This window comes from Lissotriton helveticus, chromosome 4_2, assembly GCF_964261635.1.
Source record: "Lissotriton helveticus chromosome 4_2, aLisHel1.1, whole genome shotgun sequence".
Lineage (NCBI taxonomy): Eukaryota > Metazoa > Chordata > Amphibia > Caudata > Salamandridae > Lissotriton > Lissotriton helveticus.
The window spans coordinates 33,863,675-33,885,765 of NC_136064.1; positions in this window are offsets into that span (position 1 = coordinate 33,863,675).

Below are 22,091 nucleotides of genomic sequence, written 5' to 3' on the forward strand. Positions count from 1 at the left end.
GAACCCAATGTGAGGGGGGGAGATTGGGAACTATTTATCAGGAAGGAGGGAGCAAGATGGATAAGTCGCTGTCGAACGGTGAAAGATGGCGTGAACAGCGACTCAGAAATGCATCACTTTTTATAAATAAAGTATAAAATCAGCACCCCGGGGACGAATTATATTTGTAATAAAGTTACTCAGGTTTTGTATATACTGCATTAATAAGTGCAATCAGACATAAGACATATACCCAGTATGTTGATCATGCTTTGTGGTAACAAGACACATTGCGGTCTTCGTTTAGTTCTACAAATATATTAGGGACTATAGTCTTTGATTATATTTAAATATAATAACAATCGCCTGGATCATTTTTAGGAGTACAATCAGATCGACATAATAATCGATTGGACAAACGTGCATAAATTTTGACATAAATAACAATATCTTAAGTGCGAAAAAATTACACAATCTTTCTTTTTTAATATGTAGTCCGCCAATACTTTTATCTAAATTAATGACCAAGACACAAGAGTCGAAACGCTCTCACTTCTATAGTGTTGTCATTTGCAACTAGTATGTATGGCTACACGGGCATGCGGACCGAGGAGGGAATTTGAACCAAAAAATAGAGGCGATTGTGAACGCGTTGCCTACGATATATCCCCAGCTTTTGGTTTATTTATTTATCGAACAGAGATTGGTTAACACATGCAGGATGTTGTAACCAATCATAGAAAATCACAGAGGAACCGGAAACAGGGAACAGTGCATTTAAGATACAAGATAGCTGCGCTGCTCAAAGTTCTGGTTATAGCAACTTTCATCTAACGGTGATTGGCCAATTCATGACTTGTTTTCTGGCCAATCACAGAAGACGATAGACAAACCGGAAATAATACACAGATTTCCGTTTTTTTACACAGTGATTCGTACGGAGGTAAGATAGATGAAAGTAAAGGGTTTTTTGATATCCTTCCGGTACATCGATGTGCGGACGCAGTAGGGAACACAGCCTCAATAATAAGAAGTGGCCATTGGCGCACATTTCTAAACATTGTGATTGGACAATACATTGCTTAAATAGAGGCAAGAAAGAATAGGGAATTTGTCGACTCTTCACCAAGCGAGTCGTCGAGGAGGTTACATGTGGGAGAAGCCGACTATCACTATCGGAGGTAGGTGCATGGCAGATTTGAACCTTTTGGATGACAGATACTCGTGGTAGACTGGAGACTATATGGTTATTCAAAGGGGACAATCTACTTAGTTTGTCCCCCTTTTTGTTTTTTGTGACCCCCTTTGCACATAGAAATTTGGAATTGAGGAAACACGTTTGGAGAGAAAGAATACTCTTGGAACGTTAACCGAACAGGAAGCGTGTGAAGGATTATAAGGGTAGGAGTATCTTAAATCCTGAATCCTTGAAAGACTAGCTTGTTAATTTTAGATAGTGATCGCATGCCAGGATCACATTAAACCATGTGAATCTAAAGGAACCACACAATATTTCAGTTGATCCTTTAATTTCAACACTGGAGAGGTTTAATTCGAATCTTATGGCTAAACGCATATATTTTCCTTTTTCTCAGACTATTTGACCGTAAGAAATACTGTGCACTTAAATCTGAAGACTTCTCATCCGCTTATGCGATAAGCATTTGACTTAAACGGAGGATTTTCACTGATCACTAATGAATTTAGGTGAGCGACCACTCTTCATCCTTAAGTAGGGGATAACTGTAAATCAACAGGCATAAACAGAAATTGGAGGAATTATTTTATATTAGAATGTTTTTCATTTTTTGAAACTCTTTAGGAGAAAGAATTAATACCGTCCACATCTAAAAGGAGTTCTGTTTTTGTTTCTCAATTTAATGATATTGTTGGATAGAGTGTTATATAGGCAGGCATGGCTTCATATGATTTGAGATTGTTATATAGGCAGATTTGAGAAGAAAAATGTCTTGGATTAAATTAATTATTGTATGTAAATGTGATTTAATGAATGGGCAGTTATAGCTTTTGTCTTTTTCTTTACTCTACAGCCCCAATGATGTCCCTTTGAGGACGAAACGCGTAGGCTGTATTGACATATATCTGATCATCAATTGAACTGATTGCATTTGATCATTTTTGAAACATCTTTGAAAGACATTATTTCAAGTGGAAACAGAAAAATTAAAACGAAAAGAAGAAGCTAATCCTGCTGTAAAGAGTCTCTTTTACTGTTGGATGAATTATGTCTACACATGACTGTTGAATTACTTTTATTTTGAACATTGGATACTCCTTGGTTTTTGTATATAATTTCTATTTGTAGTGGCCTTTGCGGTGGACCATTCCAAGTTGAGTGTCTAAAAAACAATCATTAATTGAGGTTGCTAAACACTAGGGGCCAGATGTAGGTCGGTCGGTAACGGCCGAAAATCGGTATTTTCGGCCGTTACCGACCTGTATGTAAGAATTGGTATGTAGGGGCATATTTTTACAGAATCGGTAAATTTACCGATTCGGTAAATTTACCGATTCTGTAAAATACCGAATCGTTATTTTTTACCGATTCGGTATATCCATATGTAGGTGGCACTCCTGAGAGTGCCACAGGCCTTACAGATTCGGTATTTTACCACACAATCCAATTGTGTGGTAAAATACCGAATCCAGGTGTGCATGCACATGTGTGCATGCACACCCTAGCCATGTGACAGACAGACATGCCCTTAGGGCATGTCTGTGTGCCACATGGCTCACATGCCCGTCTTTGGAGTGCTAGAGGGTGTCAAAGTGACACCCCCTGCACCCTTGCTAAAATCGGTATTTACTGATTGTGTAATTACAGAATCGGTATTGCCCATTGATTCCTATGGGCTTCAAGGCCCATAGGAATCAATGGGCAATACCGATTCGGTATTTACAGAATCGGTAAATACCGAATCTTAAAAATTCGGTATTTACAGATTCTGTAATACCTACATCTCCCCCCTTCATATTTACCGACTCTTAAATACCGAATCGGTAAAATTCGGTATTTAAGAGTCGGTAAATATGAATTACCTACATCTGGCCCTAGATCTCTTCAGGTGCATTGAGTAGGTGATTTCCACCGTAGCTTCGTGTTCTAATAACAATCTGTACCGCTACGCTACATTTTATTTTATTATACCACACCAAACTCCAATTCAAACACATACAGAATCTATTCACAAAGGATTAACACCATTCCAGACTTCTTGGCCCACCATTCTGTCTTTCAGACGAATACAAGGCTCAAACGCACTTCAAACACCTTCACACGAAAAGGTAGCCTAAAGGCAACATTAGAAGTTACTTTTTTCCCGTCATATAAACCACAAATACCCGAAACAACAGTGGAGGAAATCTATAGCAGCATAAATTGGTAAATATATACTACAAGCATAAGGTTAATACACCGAACTTAATTCTTTTTCACCTCAACTACAAAACCCAAAAAAATGTGTCTACCATCACTTTTTCTTTTTTACTACAATAAAAGCTTTATTTGGGAGTTTAATATTTAATGCAATTTATTTGAATTACAATTTTTTTTAAACACATATAAATTAATATTTACAATGCCAATAGCTCTAAATCAAACCATTGCGAGATCTAATGCATTTTCAATGCTTGTTTTTACATGCTGTCCAGTGGTTCGCGAAGTGCCGACGCATCCTGTAAACCACTGCCTGTCAGCAGCTTTATCGACATTGTAAAAGTAGCTCAGCAGGCCCTGATATGCAATGAACACCACTGTAATTTATGTACTCCGCTAGTTGTGTCTAACAGGTCCACACGCTGAGCTGCAGACACTGAGATGAAAGGAGGCCGCGTGCAGAGCTCGGGACAGAGAAGCAGATTTAGTAACACAGTGGGCTCCATTCAAAAGGTGACAAAGCGTAATGCACGCAAGGAGGTCTAAAGTGGACGATATGAATTATAGATTATTGCCCTTTTTTTCCTCCTAGGCAGTGCACGTCAGCGGAACCGGTGGGGCCCTTCATAATAATCCATTATGAAGATTAAAACGACTGTAACCGAATCACGTGATGTTTTTAAGCGCCGTTTAGTTTTTCAAGCCAAAGAAAGCCAACAGAACCAAGTGCTGCCCTCTTCTGGTGAGGGATGCCCACTGCAACGCACCATTAAATGAAAGTTTAATTCTGTATATAGAAACCATGCTCTGTTTATGACTCACATGAATGCAAGACTAGACCTTTGCACAGTGACCAAAATGTAACCCTGGACTCACAATGAGGGCCACAGTGAAAAACACAACTTTCTTCTTTGCTAGAAACAGTTTAATATCAATAACATTGATTGGATGAGTGTTGCAATGGTCAGGTTTTGTCAACCGACACCTAGGTACACAGACACCCAGGATAATCAGACACACAGACCCCTGTTCCAGGAGCTGTGCACCCACTGTGGGTCCAGCCAGCATAGACCAGATCAGTGCTCCTGATTGGGTAAGAATAAACTTCTTCCAGTGCATGTGCACTCTGAGTTAATGCATGTGCGCTCTGAGTGAATGCATGTTCACTCTAAGTGAATGCATGTGCGCTCTGAGTGCACATTCATAAACACAGAGCGTACATACATTAACTCAGAGAGCATATGCACTGGAAGAAAAGGTTGCATTATCACCTACTTGAAGTAGGTGGGAATTTGCGAGTGTTTTGCAACCTCAATTGCGATCGCAAAACATTCATACATGGGTCATGAGTGACTTCCTAATAGTGAAACCTATTTTGCGAGTCGCTAATTAATTAGCGAGTCGCAAAATACGTTTTGTACATGGGCCCACGGTTTTTAGTTGGGGCAAATGAGTTTAAAACCTGTTTGCGCATGCTAAAAATCATCTTACAACTGGGTCTAAAATATTAAAAACGTGTATGTGGAAAATACAATTACTTTCATAAGAGGCATTTAAATACGCCTCCTGCTTGGGAGAGAGGCCAAAGCTTATGACTTCTTTCAGTTTGTGTGGCTTGCTCATTCAACATAAGCCATTCATGATTGCAGCAACAATCACACAAGCAGTTATTTGCTGTTTGGTTGTTGCTCCAGACACATTCGGTAAAAGGAACACATGCAGATCATTCTGTACCTGTTACTTCCATCTATGCTGAGATGTCCCATTAATGACTAAAAAACAACATACAGGTGCACTTTCGGTTTCATGTTTCCAACCCCATCTGACTTGGTTATAAAAACAGTTTCACATTATCTTCTAATCAATAATGTGTGTTCTCAACACAGATTGAAAAGAAAAACAGAAAGAAAAAGAGAATGAAGTGTTAACCAGCTCTATCATCAATTCAATTCCAATACTAGGTAGGGGGGAGGGAAAGACCTGTTTCTTTCTATCCAAACATATCTGAATGTTTATCTCTGCCCGTCCTCCTTCTAACCCTTGGCGAGCTGTGGCCAAATGCATGCAGCTAAAAGAGAACAAGCATTTGCAATGCAATAGGTCTCGCATTACTGAAAGTTTGAGCTATTGGTGTTGCAATCTTTCTCACGTTTTCTTGAGTTAGAGCTATTGGCATTGTAAACGGCAATGTCTTTTGCGTTTGTGTTATGGAATGTATGTATGTGGTGTGTAGTGGAATTATGTGTGTTGGATTTGATTAGTTAGTTGTGTAATTGTGTGGAATGGAATCATATAGTGTGGTGTGGATTGGATTAGTGTAGTGGAATTATGTTGCATGCTATGCTGTAGAATTATATGGATAGTAAATATGAGGTATTGAGTGTACTAGAATTATGTGGAGTGGGATTGTGGGTTATGGAGTGTAAATATGTGGAATGGTATTTTGTGTTGTGGTATGTATTGGATTATATTTATGTGGTGTGCTGTTGATTTTTTGGGCACAATGTGGAAATGTGTGTTGTGGATTAGATGTGTGTGGTGTGTTGTGTAATTGAGTTGTTGAGTTGTATTATGTCATTTGGTGTCAAATTATGTCGCATAGATTGCAAATGTGTGGAGTTGAATTGTGTGGTGTGGAACTGTGTGAATAAGTTTACGTATTTTGTGATGAAAAAGAAGAAATAGGGAGGAGCAAAGCTTCAGATCTGTGTGTTTGGATGTTAAACAAACAAGCATTTGCAATGCATTAGGTCTCGCATTTGCGAGAGTTTAAGCTATTGGCATTGTAAATGACAATGCCTTTTATTGATCTGTTTTGATAATTAACACATAAATAAAAGGCATTGTCATTTACATTGCCAGTAGCACAAACTCTTGTAAATGGGAAACCTATTGCATTGTAAAGAAGCAGCCTCCATTCTCCCAGGCTGATTGGAAAGTGAAAGCGCGCTTGGCGCGCTGAATGTTGCAGGAAGCATGTCCTGCCTGCAGTAGGGGAAACTCAAAGAAAATAGTGCTCACTGACTAAATAAGACATGTGACAACAGAAGTAAAAGGGGGGTTCTCATGGGAGGTTACAAATTAAGACAAGGGGTTACTAAAGAGGGAATAAGAAGCCTTTTCATGAATCATAAGCCTTCATTTACGAAGGACAATGCTACAGGCCAATTAAAAATATGGGCGGAGAGTGGGCGGAGCTTCAAATCCATACTCGAATACAGCATGCCTCGCAGAGCAGCGCATGCACTTCCCAGGCTCAACCTAAAAAGGTGTGGCCATCGTTCTTAAAGGCGAAGCGGGCGTGCTGTTAATAATAAAATGAAAAGCGTGTGCTGTGCTTAAGCTTTAAGTGTGGTGCCCTGGCGAGACAGGGATGAATGGCTGCAAGCCGCGGCACAATTGTTGACTGTGTTAGCTTATTTGGTGAGCTGCGCATAACAAAAGAAATGTGTGACTGCCATTCTGAAACCTAAATGGTGCCTCGCCCATAAAAAAATAATACAAAGAGCATCTTAAAACGATGGGGATTTAAAGAAAATATAAGGCGTGAGCAGCGTAAATAGCGCATCTGCCATTCTTGAATTAAAAAAAATGAAATAAGTTAAAGCACGGTTGCAAGTAAGCATGGCGTGCCTACAATATGATAAAGTCACTTAAAAAAATAGTCCTCATAGACTGTAAATAACTCATCCGGAGTAACAACACACCAAGAGAGAAAGTCCTCTTGGGAGGTTACAACAACAGAAAAGGCAGTACTAAGGGTGAACTACTAAGCCTGATGACAAATGAAAATGTACCATTTACAAAGGACAGTAACCAGAGCCAATTAAAAAGATGTGCCGAAAGTGGCCGAAGCTCATGTCCTTACCTGAATACAGCATGTCTCGAAAAGGCAGCACAAGCCCCGCCTATGCGAGACCTAAAAATAGCCGCCTCTGGTACAATTTCAACATCTGGAGTCCTCAGGGTTCAAACTTCTTGTAATCCTTATTTTAACATTTTATTGATGTAAGTTTCTTGATTCTTCTTAAAGACCTATGGTTCGGATTATTGAGGTGGATACCTGACATCTTGCATACACTACAGATGCGGGTAGTGTCTAAAACTAGTACTTTGATTATACTGTACTAGCAGGGAGGGTGACCTTAACATGACATAACGTGTATTTGTAAAGCGCACGTTCACCCGTAGGCATCTTGGCGCTGAATAACAAATGTTTATTGTTACCCAACTGAATGGTACTCATTTTATTGCCCTCAGATGGATGATAGGTTGAGCGGACCCACCGGGACTTGACCCTGTGACCATGAGGTCAAATACAGGTCCATGCCGTGGATGCATAAGTCCACTGAGCCACCAGACCGGGCTCACCTTAGCCCTGGCAAATACCATTGACACCTTCTTGGAGGACTGAATGGGCAGAAACATGTCGACCTCTGTTTGTGGGTAGAATTATCTGCCAATTTTTTTCTATCCTGCTACTAGGAGATTCAATAAAATGCATCAGATCCCCCCAGTAGATAGTTTTAACATACACATATACACCCTTTTTCCCTCTGCACTCCCTTAAACTCTGCCAGACTAAATAAGTGGCATAGCTAATTATCTATCTTTTATTGCCCCCTAAGCTCCCCAATAAACACATGGATAGTAGCTTGCATCTACTCAATTGGAGAGGTGCCAGCACGGGCCAGATGATGAAGCATGCTGCCCACTGGGTAGGTAAGGGTGTCCGTCCTTAAAGAGGGAAGGTTTTCCCATCTAGTTACCTTTCCTGTTATTGTGACTTTTACTACACAATAAAGGCAGACAGTTCTTTTGTGGTCCATTTAAGTTATTTGAAGGCTGCACTAACAGCACTTAATCCTCCTGACCCTTTTGTGTTTGATAGACAGCATGTTACACAAACAGTTTAGGGGTTGCAGTGTAGGGACTGATAGGTAGTTTCAATCCCCTGCCTTTGTATGAACTAGGGCCCTATGGGGTAGGTCATGCCAATCACAGGGACACCTCAACCCTTATTGTACCTAGTGTATGTAGGTGTTTTCACTGTATTCTAAGTGTTTTCAGCATAGCACCAGCCCTGGGCCTGGTTAGACAGAGCCCACGGTAAGTCAAATTCAGTTACCCCCAGTACCAGTCGGCAAAAATGTGTAGGGGTGCCCAGGGCACAGGATGACATTGCAACACTAATGACCAATGAAAAGGTACCATTTACAAAGGAAAGTATCAGAAGCCAATTAAAAAGAAGAGCGGAAAGTGGGTGGAGCTTCAAGTCCTTACCTGAATATAGCATGTCTCTAGGAGGCAGCACAAGTGCTGCATATGCAAGACCTAAAAATAGTCACCACTAGTACATTTTCAACATATAGAGTCCTCAGGGTTCCGACTACTTGTAATCCTTATTTTAACATTTTATTAAGGTAAGTATCTTGATTCTTGTTATAGACCTACAGTACGGATTATTGAGGTGTGTATCTGACATCTTACATACACTGCAGATGTGGGTAGTGTCTAAACTAGTACTTTGATTATACCGTACTAGCAGGGAGGGTGACCTTAACATAATATAACATGTATTTGTAAAGCGCACGTTGACCTGTAGGCATCTTGGCTCTGAATAACAGATGTTTAATGCTACCCAACTCAACGGAACTCATTTTATCAAGCTCAGGTGGATGAAAAGCTAAGTGGACCTACCGGGATTTGACCCTGTGACAATGAGGTCCAACACAGGTCCCTGCAGTGGATGCATTAGTCCACTGAGCCACCAGACCCGGCCTCACTTTAGTTCTGAAGAATGCCAATGACACCTTCTTGGATGACTGAATGGGCAGAAACATGTCGACCTCCGTTTGTGTGTTCACCCCGAAGTTAGTTTTAACATACATACATAATCCTTTTTCCCCTCTGCACTCCCTCACTCTTATCCAAGCCAAATGAGTGGCATAGCTAATTATCTATCTTTTATTGCCCCCTAAATTCTCCAATAAACTCATGGATTGTAGCTTGCAACTACTCAATTGGAGAGGTGCCAGCACGGGCCAGATGATGAAGCATGCTAGCTACTGTGTAGGTAAGGGTGTCCGTCCTTAAAAAGGAAGCCTGTTACTGTGACTGTCTCTACACAATAACGGCAGACAATTCTTTTGTGGTCCATTTAGGTTATTTGAAGGCTGCACTAACAGCCCTTAATCCTCCTGACCCTTTTGTGTTTGATAGACAGCATATTACACAAACAGCTGAAGGGTGACAGTTTATGTGAGTGGCTGCACTGGGTACATGTGAATAAATGTAGGTGTTTATTGCAAAGTCATTTAAAACCATTACAATTATTAATTCATTCTATAATAAAAAAGGAAACGGAAGATAACATCAACATGCATGAAACTATAAAAATGCTATTTAGTTTAGTAAAAAAGTAATAATTTAGTCATATGTAAAATAAATATAATCTATTCTTGGGGTCAACTGAACACTGCCCAACTCACAATTTGCAAAATGCATTGAATTGCTGGTCACGAGAAGCAGCCTGCTATATTTTCATCAGCTATAGAATTAGTAGAGGTTCGTCAGCAGGAACGCGACCAGTTATGATGATAAATGCTTTTAGTTAGGCGTCCAATTTTGTAGTTCTGACTCCCCAAGGTCCGTAAACTTTACACATTGTGGTGTATTTACTATGGGTACTGTATCGATCCCCCTATTTCTGACCCTTGTCTGGTTAATAATTAACTAGCAGCCATTCAACTGCACAGAAAGCCGTTATCTGATTAGCCACACAACGGCACAGAAGCCCGTTATCTGATTAGGTCATAGCGCATGCCATCTCATTAGGCAAGCACTATTCCTCCAGCCCCCTAATAGGCATACGGTGTTCTCAAAACAAATCAAACCTACCACGACCTGGGAAATCCCCACAGCCTTTGTTTTGATTTAGCCGAGAACTTCAGTAAAGCATGTGCGAACGATCAGTTCGTATGACATCCTTATTGACGTATTTATGTCCATCCTTACGTCAATCCCGGCACCTTTCAGGTATAAATAATACCGACATTGCCTTAAGCAAACACACGAGGTGGTGACAAGATTGGAGCAGCGAGACTTACCGAGAAGCCCAAAGACGCTGCCCCTCCTTTCTGACGCGCTGGGAGAGAGAGACGCTGCCTTTTCTCCTGCCGAGAAATCCAGCTCCGGCGCTTCCAAGCAGCCCTCGCAGGCAGCTGGAATATCAAGACCTGAGATAGAGATACCAGCCCTCCAGCCTTCTAAACTCCCAGGTACTGAACTGAATCATCCTTTGTAGAGAATTCTTGAAGCAGACTCTTGGCAAAACAAACTTAACTTAAACTGCTACTTATTTACTCCCGCCACGTATTAGGCTTAGGTCAGGTACATTGGGGTAGGCGTAGTTAGAAGCACCAGTTGAGTACGATTAGTCAATGTATATATGTATGTATCTATTTTATCCATTTTAAGTATCATATGGCTAAGAAACCATATCAATGCTTTTACAGTATTATTTTATAATTCTGTTATTACTGTATGCACTTTACTTAACTCTAAGTATTACAATAATAGCGATTCATTTCTCTTGTATGAGAAAAGAGACTGATCAATAAATAACATCTTTTTATTGAACACGCCCGTCTCTTCCTTTTCTCTACAATCTGGTGAAACTAAGAATGCACTGAACTGACTGAGTAAAATAAGTTGTCTTTTGTTTTCACACGACTCTAGAGATACACTCTTGATTAGGGGAGAGCAAAGTTGTCATGTTCTATGTACTCTTTTTCTTTTTCACTCCATTTGAGCACTTTTGACCACACCCCATTACCCTCACGTTATTTCACATAACGGTCCTGATGAAAGCCTGTAAGTCCTACCAAGGCGTATAAGGCAGAAACATGTCGACCTAATTCCTTTTCCCTTCACAATAACCTTTTAACTATACTCTGAGTGCATCAATTACTCCTAATAAGTATCTTCTGATGCACAACACCAGAGTTTACAAGACCCGAACCCAGACCTATTAAAACTCATTTTCTGGTAATCCGGGCCTTTTTAACAATCCCTCATCACTGGCTCACTACTGCTTCAACCTTGGGTCAACACCTCCTGGTGGAGGTTGCATAACCTAATCGACCTGATGATTATGCACACACGTGAATAAAAAAAGCGGAGAATCAAGATACACCACTACAATTCCACCATACCCATCACGTGCATTAGGGTCTTTTAATTTGGGATACATCCCCCGCTCCTGCAAGAAACCTAAGGTTGTGCAGGACAAGTGATCCTTTCCCGTCTGATTATTAGATATACTTTGGAAACTGATTGGATCAGCTTTCTACCTCCCTCATTCTTGATGAAAAGATTATGAGCAGCGCACAGCTGTGGGAGTCTTGACCAAAAATTCTGACCAAGAAATCCCCTTAATCAGAATACTGCCTCGAAGATTTCGTGATGGCAGAGAACCTGGGATTAAGTTATTCCATCGAAGAAATCGACGCAATACTTTCCAGACCGGCCCTATTTATGAACAGTGACCTCACTCAGACTCTCTCCAGCTCCACGGAGTGGGATGAACTAACAGAAATAAAAAAAGAACAAGTAAGAACAGCCGTTCACGGCATAATAATGACGAAATACCTCAGAGTCAATGCAGCACCCAGAGGACTCTGGGTCACCAACGCCCCGAGGATTTTTCTGAAGGACCTTCCATTCAGAAAAGACTGGTCTGCCATCTCATGGAAGTGTACAAGGGACTACCTAGTCCTAATCATCAAAACCGCCACAAGACTAACAGAAGAACTCACAGTGAAAATCGAAATTTTGGAGACAAAACTGAACAACACTGTGAACATTACTATCTATAAGAACAGATTAGAGGAGATAAATAAAGAAATGAGCAACACCCACGAGTATTTGACACAAACCAAACTACAGAAGTTAGCAAAAGAACTCAAGAAGTTCTCTTTAGAGAAGATACATCCCTACAGCAGTAAGGACTACAATGCAGACGATAATGCCTCTAATTATGGATCACACAGCGGTGCATCAAGCGCAGGTTCGGATCAAGGATCGGACCAACACAGCAATCCTAACAAAACATATTTCCAAAATAGGAGAGGAAACCGCCGAGGACGCAACTCGTGGCGGCCCCCATTCTTTCAAACGAATCCACAAGGGATGCCTTTCCAATCTTTCAACCCTCACTTCCAGGGGTGGATGAACCCATACTTCCAAGGCCCTCAAATGATGAATCACCAGATACCAATACAGACAGGTCAGAATTTCCAACAGAATATACCTTTTTTAGGGAACGGCCCAGCTCCCCAAAGAACCCGGAGAAGAGGAGTAACCTGGTCCGATCAATCCAGGCAAGTACAGATGAGGAGTGTAACCAAAGCCAAAACCGGTACAACCACGAATCCCTCATTGTGATTCTCACTGAGAAGGTCTTAACCAAGGATGAAGAACTCGTACTCACAAAGGCCTTGGTTATGTCCCAACACCGAAGCTAGATCTGTTTAAAACCAAATGTGAAGTTGCAGAGTTCTGCCGCAAACTGAAGTTAAAAGCATTTTTCAAAGGAGACGCAATTCCTAACAGGGAAGGAGATACAACCTTGAGGAACAAGTCATCTTTCTGTCCTCTGAATTCCCAAATCCCAATCGAAATACAGACTTTCGAGCAGGCCATTTTTAATGCCATAGATGGACTAGCAGATGAACCTCCAAAACCCTTCCAAAATCTCTCTAGAAGGGAACAGGCAGCTCTAAACGCCCTTAAAGAGGATCACAACATAGTCATCAAACCGGCCGATAAAGGCGGATTAGTGGTTCTCCTCACAGACGAGGGCTATGACCAACAATGTATGGATCTCCTCAAGGATAACAAATTCTACAAAATTTTGACTACAGACCCAACACCGAGATTACAGAGAACTATCGCGATGATGATAGAAGAGGGAGAGACCAACAATTGGATCTCAAAAAACAGAAGGGGAGTATCTAGGGACTAACACACCTCGCACTCCCTACTTCTACTCGTTACCAAAAACACACAAAGGACGAGTACCACCACCCGGACGACCGATCGTGTCGGGTATAGGTTCCCTTTTAGAACCCTTGTCGCAGTTTGCAGACCAATATCTTAGGCCTTTGGTCCAAAAGACACCGACGTACTTACGAGACACAAGAGATCTACTGACCAAGTTACAAGATGTCGAATACTCTCCTGACACCATGCTCTTGGTCGGATTCGACGTTGAGAGCTTATATACTAGCCTTCCACAAAATAAAACAATGGATACACTTGAGAGCATACTTTTCAATTCAACCTGGATTTATAAGACCCCCAGACATTTTGTACTGGAATGTTGCCGGCTGGCACTTATGGAACATTTTTTCCAATATAAAGACAATCTATACCTACAGTGCCACGGGACATCAATGGGCAGCACCTTTGCCCCAAGTGGGGCGGGTCTACACATCCTGAAGGAGAACAACAACCCTTATGGTCGCCATATACTGTTCTGGAAACGGTATATAGACGACATTTTTGTCATCTGGCAAGGGGATGAAACCAGCCTAAGTGAGTTCCACACCTGGCTTAACCAAAGAGATGACTGTTTAAAATTCACTTACTGCATGAACCGGGAAAGCATTGACTTTCTGGATGTAACAATTTATGTGGCGGAAGGAACTCTCCAGACCCGGACGTTCTTCAAGACAACTGCTAAAAACAGCCTACTCTCTTTTAAGAGTTTTCACCCCCGCCCTCTGAAGGAAAACAAGCCATACAGCCAATTTCTGAGGCTTAAACGCAACTGCAGCAATATCACTGAATATAAGTCACAAGCTGATGACTTATGCAAAAAACTAGAAGCCCGAGATTATCCACAGAGAGTGATTAATAAATGCAAAAAACGCGCCAGAAATCAGAATAGGGAGGCGCTTCTTGAGACCACACCGAAATCACCCTAGGAGGAAGTCACCTGTGTAACCACATACAGCCCAGTGACAAATAGTGTCAAGAAAATCATTAATAAGAACTGGCGCATTTTAACGTCAGGGAGCCTTTCATGGCCAAAGCCGAGGTTTGCAAACAAAAGGAGCCGAAATTTGAGAGACATTCTTGTCCATACCAGACCTCCACCAAAGCCCACAAGAGGACTAACTGACCCATGGGGTAATCCCCAAGTAACAGGACATTATCCATGTGGTTCATGCTCGGTTTGCAGTCTGACAAGACCCACCAAGGAACTCCAATTACAACCGGAGTTCAAATGGACCATACGTCATCACACCAACTGCAATACCACCCACGTGATATACATGATCACTTGCCCATGCAACCTCAGATACATAGGCATGACATGTAGAAAAGCTAAGCAGAGACTTTGTGAACACAAAAGCAACGTGAAATGCAAGAAGAGCACCACAAAAATGGCCAACCATTTTCTTGAGAAGGGCCATACAACTCAAGATCTCAACTGGGTCATCCTAGAAACTTTACCCAACAAAGACAAGAATGCTGAGAAAATCCTCTTTGAAAAAGAGCAAAGATGGGTACATAGACTTGGAACTGACCGTGAGCTGAATGACAATATCCCCTGGCTCAGTCTGAATAGAAAATAGAAAATTGTGTCTGATGTTACTGAACTGTACTAAATAAGAACTGACCATGGAGACCATTCGATAACCCATGTGAATATAGGATTCACTTACCAACATGAACATTATTCAAACTGGGTCTGGTTTTCCCTCCCTCTTTGTTTTTCCCCCCAATGTTGGATTTACAACCATTGGTCCTCCCAATATTGGATTTACAATCTTTGTTCCCCCAATGTTGGTCTTATAATTCTGTTCCTACATTGCTGTTCTTACAATCGAAGTTCCTCCACCACCCATATACCGTGCAAAGAGTTGAAAACCCGATTTATAAATGACAACGAAGTCCTCGTTGCAAGCACATTAAAAAACTCGGCCAGTCATTTTGAAAAACAGGCTGACTCGGTATTTTGATACCGATTTCGTTAAAAACAACAGAGCGCACAGCGTGAGCGTCACCACAGGTCGTCATGGTGACACGCAGTACAACCAATCAGGTTCTACGCTAAGAGTCATTACTGAACAGGAAACAGAAGACTCTGTTTCCGGGTCAGAGAAGGCAGCGCACTCGCAGAAGACGCCAGGGCAGGACGAAATAGGTAGCGCGACTGTAGACAAAACAGTCCAACAACCTCAAGTATTGCAGCTAACCGCCTTTAATAACACCTTTCCCCTCTGTTTAGTCCCCTGTATAGACTTCCTACCTGATTGGAGCGCGTTATTTAGATGCGCGAGGTAACTATACCATCACGCCGAATTAAGCATGTTAGATACCAAGAGCACGCCTTGAAAAGTACACGTGTGTTCAGGCACGGTATTATGCATGTCCTTTGATATATCGGATAAATGTATAACTATATGTAAAACCAAGTGTGTGGAAGATCTCACAATGACATTTAAGTGAGCACAACACGGTTCTGGAAACCTACAGTGCGTTTCACAATATAATACATTACACTGACATTAACGCTAAGACTACATGCATGTAATATCCACCTCTGAGCATGCCTTGACCCTCTGTCAGAGTATGGAGAGTTGAAGAGAGAGTTGACATTGCCATTGATAGCGGCCATGAATGAAGTATTGCCATTTTTTACTTGTTGCTAAAGTCTGTCAATCGATAGACTTGAGATACAGTTTTCTGCTTGGTGTTTTCCCCTGTACCCTCTCCCCTGTGTGTTGAAAACGTATGTGTATATATTTTTTTCCCCTACAGGTACACTGTGACCTCATTCGAAACAAGAGACAGGTCAATATACCTTTTTCTTTTTCACTCCATTTGAGCACTTTTGACCACACCCCATTACCCTCACGTTATTTCACATAACGGTCCTGATGAAAGCCTGTAAGTCCTACTAAGGCGTATAAGGCAGAAACATGTCGACCTAATTCCTTTTCCCTTCACAATAACCTGAGTTGAGTGCATCAATTACTCCTAATAAGTATCTTCTGATGCACAACACCAGAGTTTACAAGAGCCGAACCCAGACCTATTAAAACTCATTTTCTGGTAATCCGGGCCTTTTTAACAATCCCTCATCACTGGCTCACTACTGCTTCAACCTTGGGTCAACACCTCCTGGTGGAGGTTGCATAACCTAATCGACCTGATGATTATGCACACACGTGAATAAAAAAAGCGGAGAATCAAGATACACCGCTACAATTCCACCATACCCATCATGTGCATGAGGGTCTTTTAATTTGGGATACACCCCCCGCTCCTGCAAGAAACCTAAGGTTGTGCAGGACAAGTGATCCTTTCCCGTCTGATTATTAGATATACTTTGGAAACTCATTGGATCAGCTTTCTACCTCCCTCATTCTTGATGAAAATATGTTCTATGGTTGTCAGAAACTAAATCCCTTCTTGTCTATCCAGGGAAGTTAAACTCCTCCTTGTCTATTCGAGAAAGTTTCTAGTGAACTCTGAGCTAGCTGGCACAAACATTAAACTTTAAGTCTAATATCGTCAGTAGAAGACCTAGTTAACCTCTGTCCTACGTCTATACTATTGAAGATATTATTCCAATGCGCAGAGCCTATTGGGATAATAGGAACTACACTACATGGCGCCCAGCGTGTTTGGATGGGCGATAAATCTAACGTAAGACATTAGAGTAACTCATTTGTGCTTTTTCACACAGACCCCTTTTCCCCATAATACTCCAAAGACGTCTGGAGTGGGTGAAAGGTTAAATCCGCCAAACTTAGTAGGAGGAGACTCCTATGTGTGGTTCTTGGTTTATTCAACGTTGAAGGATACACTGTTCCAAAATATTGTGCATCTAATCTTTGTTTCCATAGAAACCTGATCTGCAAATAAATAAAATAACTTTCTTGACAGTAGAATGTCAGAAACTGAAGAAAAAAGGGAGACAGTTAGAATAGCAGCTGAACTCCTAGCAGCTGACAATACTCTGCTGCAAACTGACCCGGATGCAATAACTTGTATAAGGGAGGACCTCCACCTGGCTGCTACATCTGGCCCGTCATTGGCAGTCTTCCCTCCTCTTTCAGCCGCTGAGTCGTTAGGACTTATGGGCGCGCTCAAGTCCGGTTCGCCTATGGACCCCTGTCCGGCAAAGGTTCTGTCTAAGATGGCGGAAGTGTTAAATCCCCTGGTTAATCCCGTTCTTAATTTATCACTGAGTCAGGGCTTGGTCCCATTAGCCTGGAAACAGGCTATGGTGATCCCCCTGTTGAAAAAGCCCGGTCTCGATTCGGAGGCATTGGTCAACTATAGACCAATCTCTCTTCTGCCTGCCCTGATGAAAATTTTGGAGAAGCACATCCAAATGGTGCTCTCCAATTTTTTGGAAGTGCATGAGCTTTTGCATGCCTCCCAATCAGGCTTTCGCCCCAATCTCAGTACTGAGACAGCACTCCTGGAAGTGTCGGAAGACATCAAAGGAGTTCTGGACTCCGGAGGCAGGGCCATGCTGGTCATGTTGGACCTGTCGGCGGCGTTTGACACCGTCCCCCATAATGGCCTTCTCTCGAGACTCTCCGAGATAGGTCTCAGGGGGACGGTGCTCAGCTGGTTCTCATCATTTCTAGCCGACCGCCGACAAACGGTCTGGACCCCGCCGGACTCTGCTGTGATGCCGCCACTGGGTGTTGGGGTCCCTCAGGGCTCTATTTTGAGCCCGACCCTCTTTAACATCTTCATGACCCCTTTGGCGGCACTGGCGGAGTCTTTCGGAGCCCGGATCGTGTCCTATGCAGACGACACTCAGCTCCTCTTCTCCTGTGAGAGGGGAGGAGATTTTAATAGGGAGAGCATCCGGGATTGCCTTGGGGCTGTCTTCAGATGGTTTCATTTGAGTGGCCTCAAGTGCAATCCCGAGAAGTCCGAGGTGCTCTTCTTTGGGTGTGCGCCGGATCCTGACTGGCACGACTGGTGGCCGACCGACATGTTTCCACCTTCCTCCTCATCCCTAGTTGCTAAGAATCTGGGGGTGAAGATGGACAAGGGCTTGTCGATGAGAGCCCAGATTCTGGGAGTGACGGGCACCTGTTTCGGTCTCCTGAAGGTACTAAGAAAGTTCCTACCCCTGTTGTCGGAAGAACACCGGAAACTGACTGTGCAGGCTCTGATCGGGTCCAGGTTGGACTACGCCAACGTCCTCTACCTGGGCCTGCCGGAGTATCTGCTACAGCGTCTCCAGGTGACGCAGAACGCTGCGGCAAGAGCCATTTATGGCTTAAATAGGCGAGCAAGGGTGGCGGGCCTCTTGAAGGCCCTACACTGGCTGCCTATCCGCAAGCGTATCATTTTTAAGACCTTGACTTTGGCCTATAAGGCCCTGCACGCTGGAGGCGCAAAGTACCTCCAAAGGAGACTGTCCTTTTACCATCCGGCCCGGTCGCTCAGATCGGAGTCACAGTTTTTGGCTGTGGTGCCGCGCGTCCATAGAGCCCGCATCGGGGGTCGCTCCTTTGGGTTGCGTGCCCCCCAGCTGTGGAACGCCTTGCCGCTGACACTTCGGGGCGCTTCAAGCCTGTTGGCCTTTAGAAAAGGTCTTAAGACCTGGTTGTTTACTTTATAGGTTTTTCTTTTCTCCTTTTATTTTATCTCCTCTCTGTTTTTATCGTTGTGTTGTGTTATTCTCCAGTAGGTCTCGCTGTGAAAGCGCCGGGATACTCTTTTTGAGTCGCCGCGCGCTATACAAAAGAAACATAACATAACATAACATAACAATACTCATCCCGGTCAACATAAGAAAATCTATAACTTTAAAACTTATTGAAAATGGGCTGACATCGAGAGGTGGTACAGTCATATTCGTAATTGAGGCACACGAATATCGGCAGACAGAGGTATTCTATTCATGGATAAACTTTCCAGCAGCAAACGCTGTAACAAAGGACTTCCACTATTACAAAATAGAGGAACCTCCTAATGAGTACACTCCTTTCGAGGAGGTGGAAATACCACTCAAATACCAAGAGCACCTGCTCTGGTTTAATGGCGCCCTAAAACATAATAATCACATCACCAGGCTCGGTCCACTAGGTAGACCAGGAGCAACGTGGCCGGTCCTATCCGGATACACACCACATCCAGACATTGAAGAAATGTCTGCACCAGATCTTTTAGCACAGCTAAAACAACTAATTAAAATACACAGACAATTAGTCCAATATGTAATGCGGACTTCAACAGTCCTACCGGCTATTAAAATTCCACAGCTGATCCCTCACCAGGGGAACACAAATAAAATTACACCACAGAACATACAGTCCTGTCTAGGTAAAGTACCCGCAAAACGGGAACAAATTCCATTCTGGTTAGCACAAAAAATGACTCAAATAGAGGCGGTATTTCCAGATACCACCCCGGTTGAGAAACACAGGATTCTGACTATCTGTCTTCCAATGGGAATCGCACCACATGTGGAGGACTGTGACACTTGGGGTACAGTCTTTGCTTCCATTTACACAAAAACACATGGTGTTCCATCCATGTCAGTAATACCAGATGTGCTAAAACAAATTCAAGATGAATACGGTCCAGAACCTGCTTTAACTCTTGGTATGAAATTACTAAAAGACTTCAAGCAGGTCTCGGCAATATTACTAGCAAATATAAAGGGAGAAGCAGCAAATGTGGCAATCCGCCAGAGGTTAAAAGAGACAGATATAGCAGTCCAACCATTTGAAATGGCCAGAATCATAGAAAAATCCTATGAAGAACTAGGAAGAGATAGTTTGGGTGGAAAATCGGTGAAACCCCAACTAATTGAAAAACCTGAAAAAATATTTATTAAAAATAATCTAAACACTCACAAAAAGAACTGGGATGGAAATAAACAATCCACTCCTAAAGAAAAAAGATTCCAGTCCAGAGGAAGGTCTCCTCGGCGGAGAGAAAGATCTCCGGACCAAGGACACAAGTCTCCCCAAAGGGAGCCCTCTGAGAAAAAATACAACCTTAGAAATAGGGATAATCTGAAGAAACCTGATAGATATCAAGATATTGATACACGTCCCTCTCAATCTTTTCAGACTTCCTCGTAGAAATCGGAAAGGAGAGGACGGTCAGAACACAGGGAAGAGCACGTCAAGTCCAAAGACAAGGAACCTGCTCATCAAAATAAAAAATTACAGTTTCCAAAAAAGAATGTAGCCAGTATTAAAGTAATCAACAATGCCGAGAATACTGAGGACACAGCTGAAAAACGGAGAATGGGCTCAGACAATGCTAGACAGCGCAGCAGAAGTGAGCATAGCTCGCAAGATCCTTATGAATCATCTGGAGACAGTGGACACGAATGAATACATTCAGGTGGAAACTGCAGATACCAGAGTTAGCAAACCTCATAAAATATATGAAATAACATTGCGTATAGAGGGGGATAAGACTAGGAAAATAAGGGGTCTCTAATTGGGATAATCTCTCAAAAGGCTATGATATCCTTCTAGCTGAAAGAGACTGGCCACCAGAGTTTGTCAGGGAGTGCCCTCATGGCGAAGAAATAATTATGCCTGCCTTCTCAAATCATATTCCAATTCATAAAAAATATACACTTGCAAGAAAGTGGGCCGTAGCCCAAGCTCCTGCATTATATAAAAACCATGTGGGATGGGATGAGGACTCTCCTCCTCACAAAATCCAGTTAAAATCACAACCTACTGCTCAGAGGCAGTATCCAATTAAGCAAGAAGCTAAAAAACGGGTAAAAGAGATCCTAGATCAACTTGAATACCAGGGGGTGATTGAAACTTGCACCTCACAAATGAATAATCCTTTGTTTCCTGTCTCCAAACCAGACAATTCATATCGTCTTGTTTTGGACTACAGACACCTTAACTCATGTTGCAAAACCTTTGCAGTACAAAACTCGCATAGTGCTGCACTAATGAATAACATAGTGCGCAAAAAATACAAAACAACATTAGATATCTCTAATGGATTCTTCTGTCAAAATATAGCACCAGAAAGCAGATATTTGACCGCGTTCTCAATAAATGGCGTGCAAAAAAATTCTGTCGTTTGCCCCAGGGGTTCAAGAACAGCCCAGGATTATTCTCAGCAAGAGTAACAGAGTTACTACAAATATATGATGATGAGGTATTATGTTATGTCGATGACATCTATCTAACAGATGATGACTTGGATACTCACTTGAAGAGAGTGAACACCATAATACTTGGGTCCGCAGCAGAGGGTTACAAATTCAACTTTAAAAAGTCAAGAATTGCCCATCTAACTGTCCTGTTTTTAGAATATGAACTATCAAGTGAAGGCAAAAGCCTGGCTGACAATTTCCTAGAGAAGTGTGCTGTAATCCAAGCACCCAGAACACTAAAAAACTTACAATCAATTCTAGGTTTCCTAAATTTCGGAAGAACTTACATTATAAATTATGCAGAGAGAGTTAAACCTCTCTATGACCTTATAACACAAGATTTTAAAAGAATCAATTGGACTCAAAAACACACAGAAATTTTGAGGTCTTTACAAACAGATATGTTAGTTAAAACAAAATTACAAACACGTGACAACACACGCAACCTTGTGATTCGAGTCATCCCAGGAAGATGCGGATTCACATACCTGACCTCTAATGAGGGAGAGAAGGTACCAATAG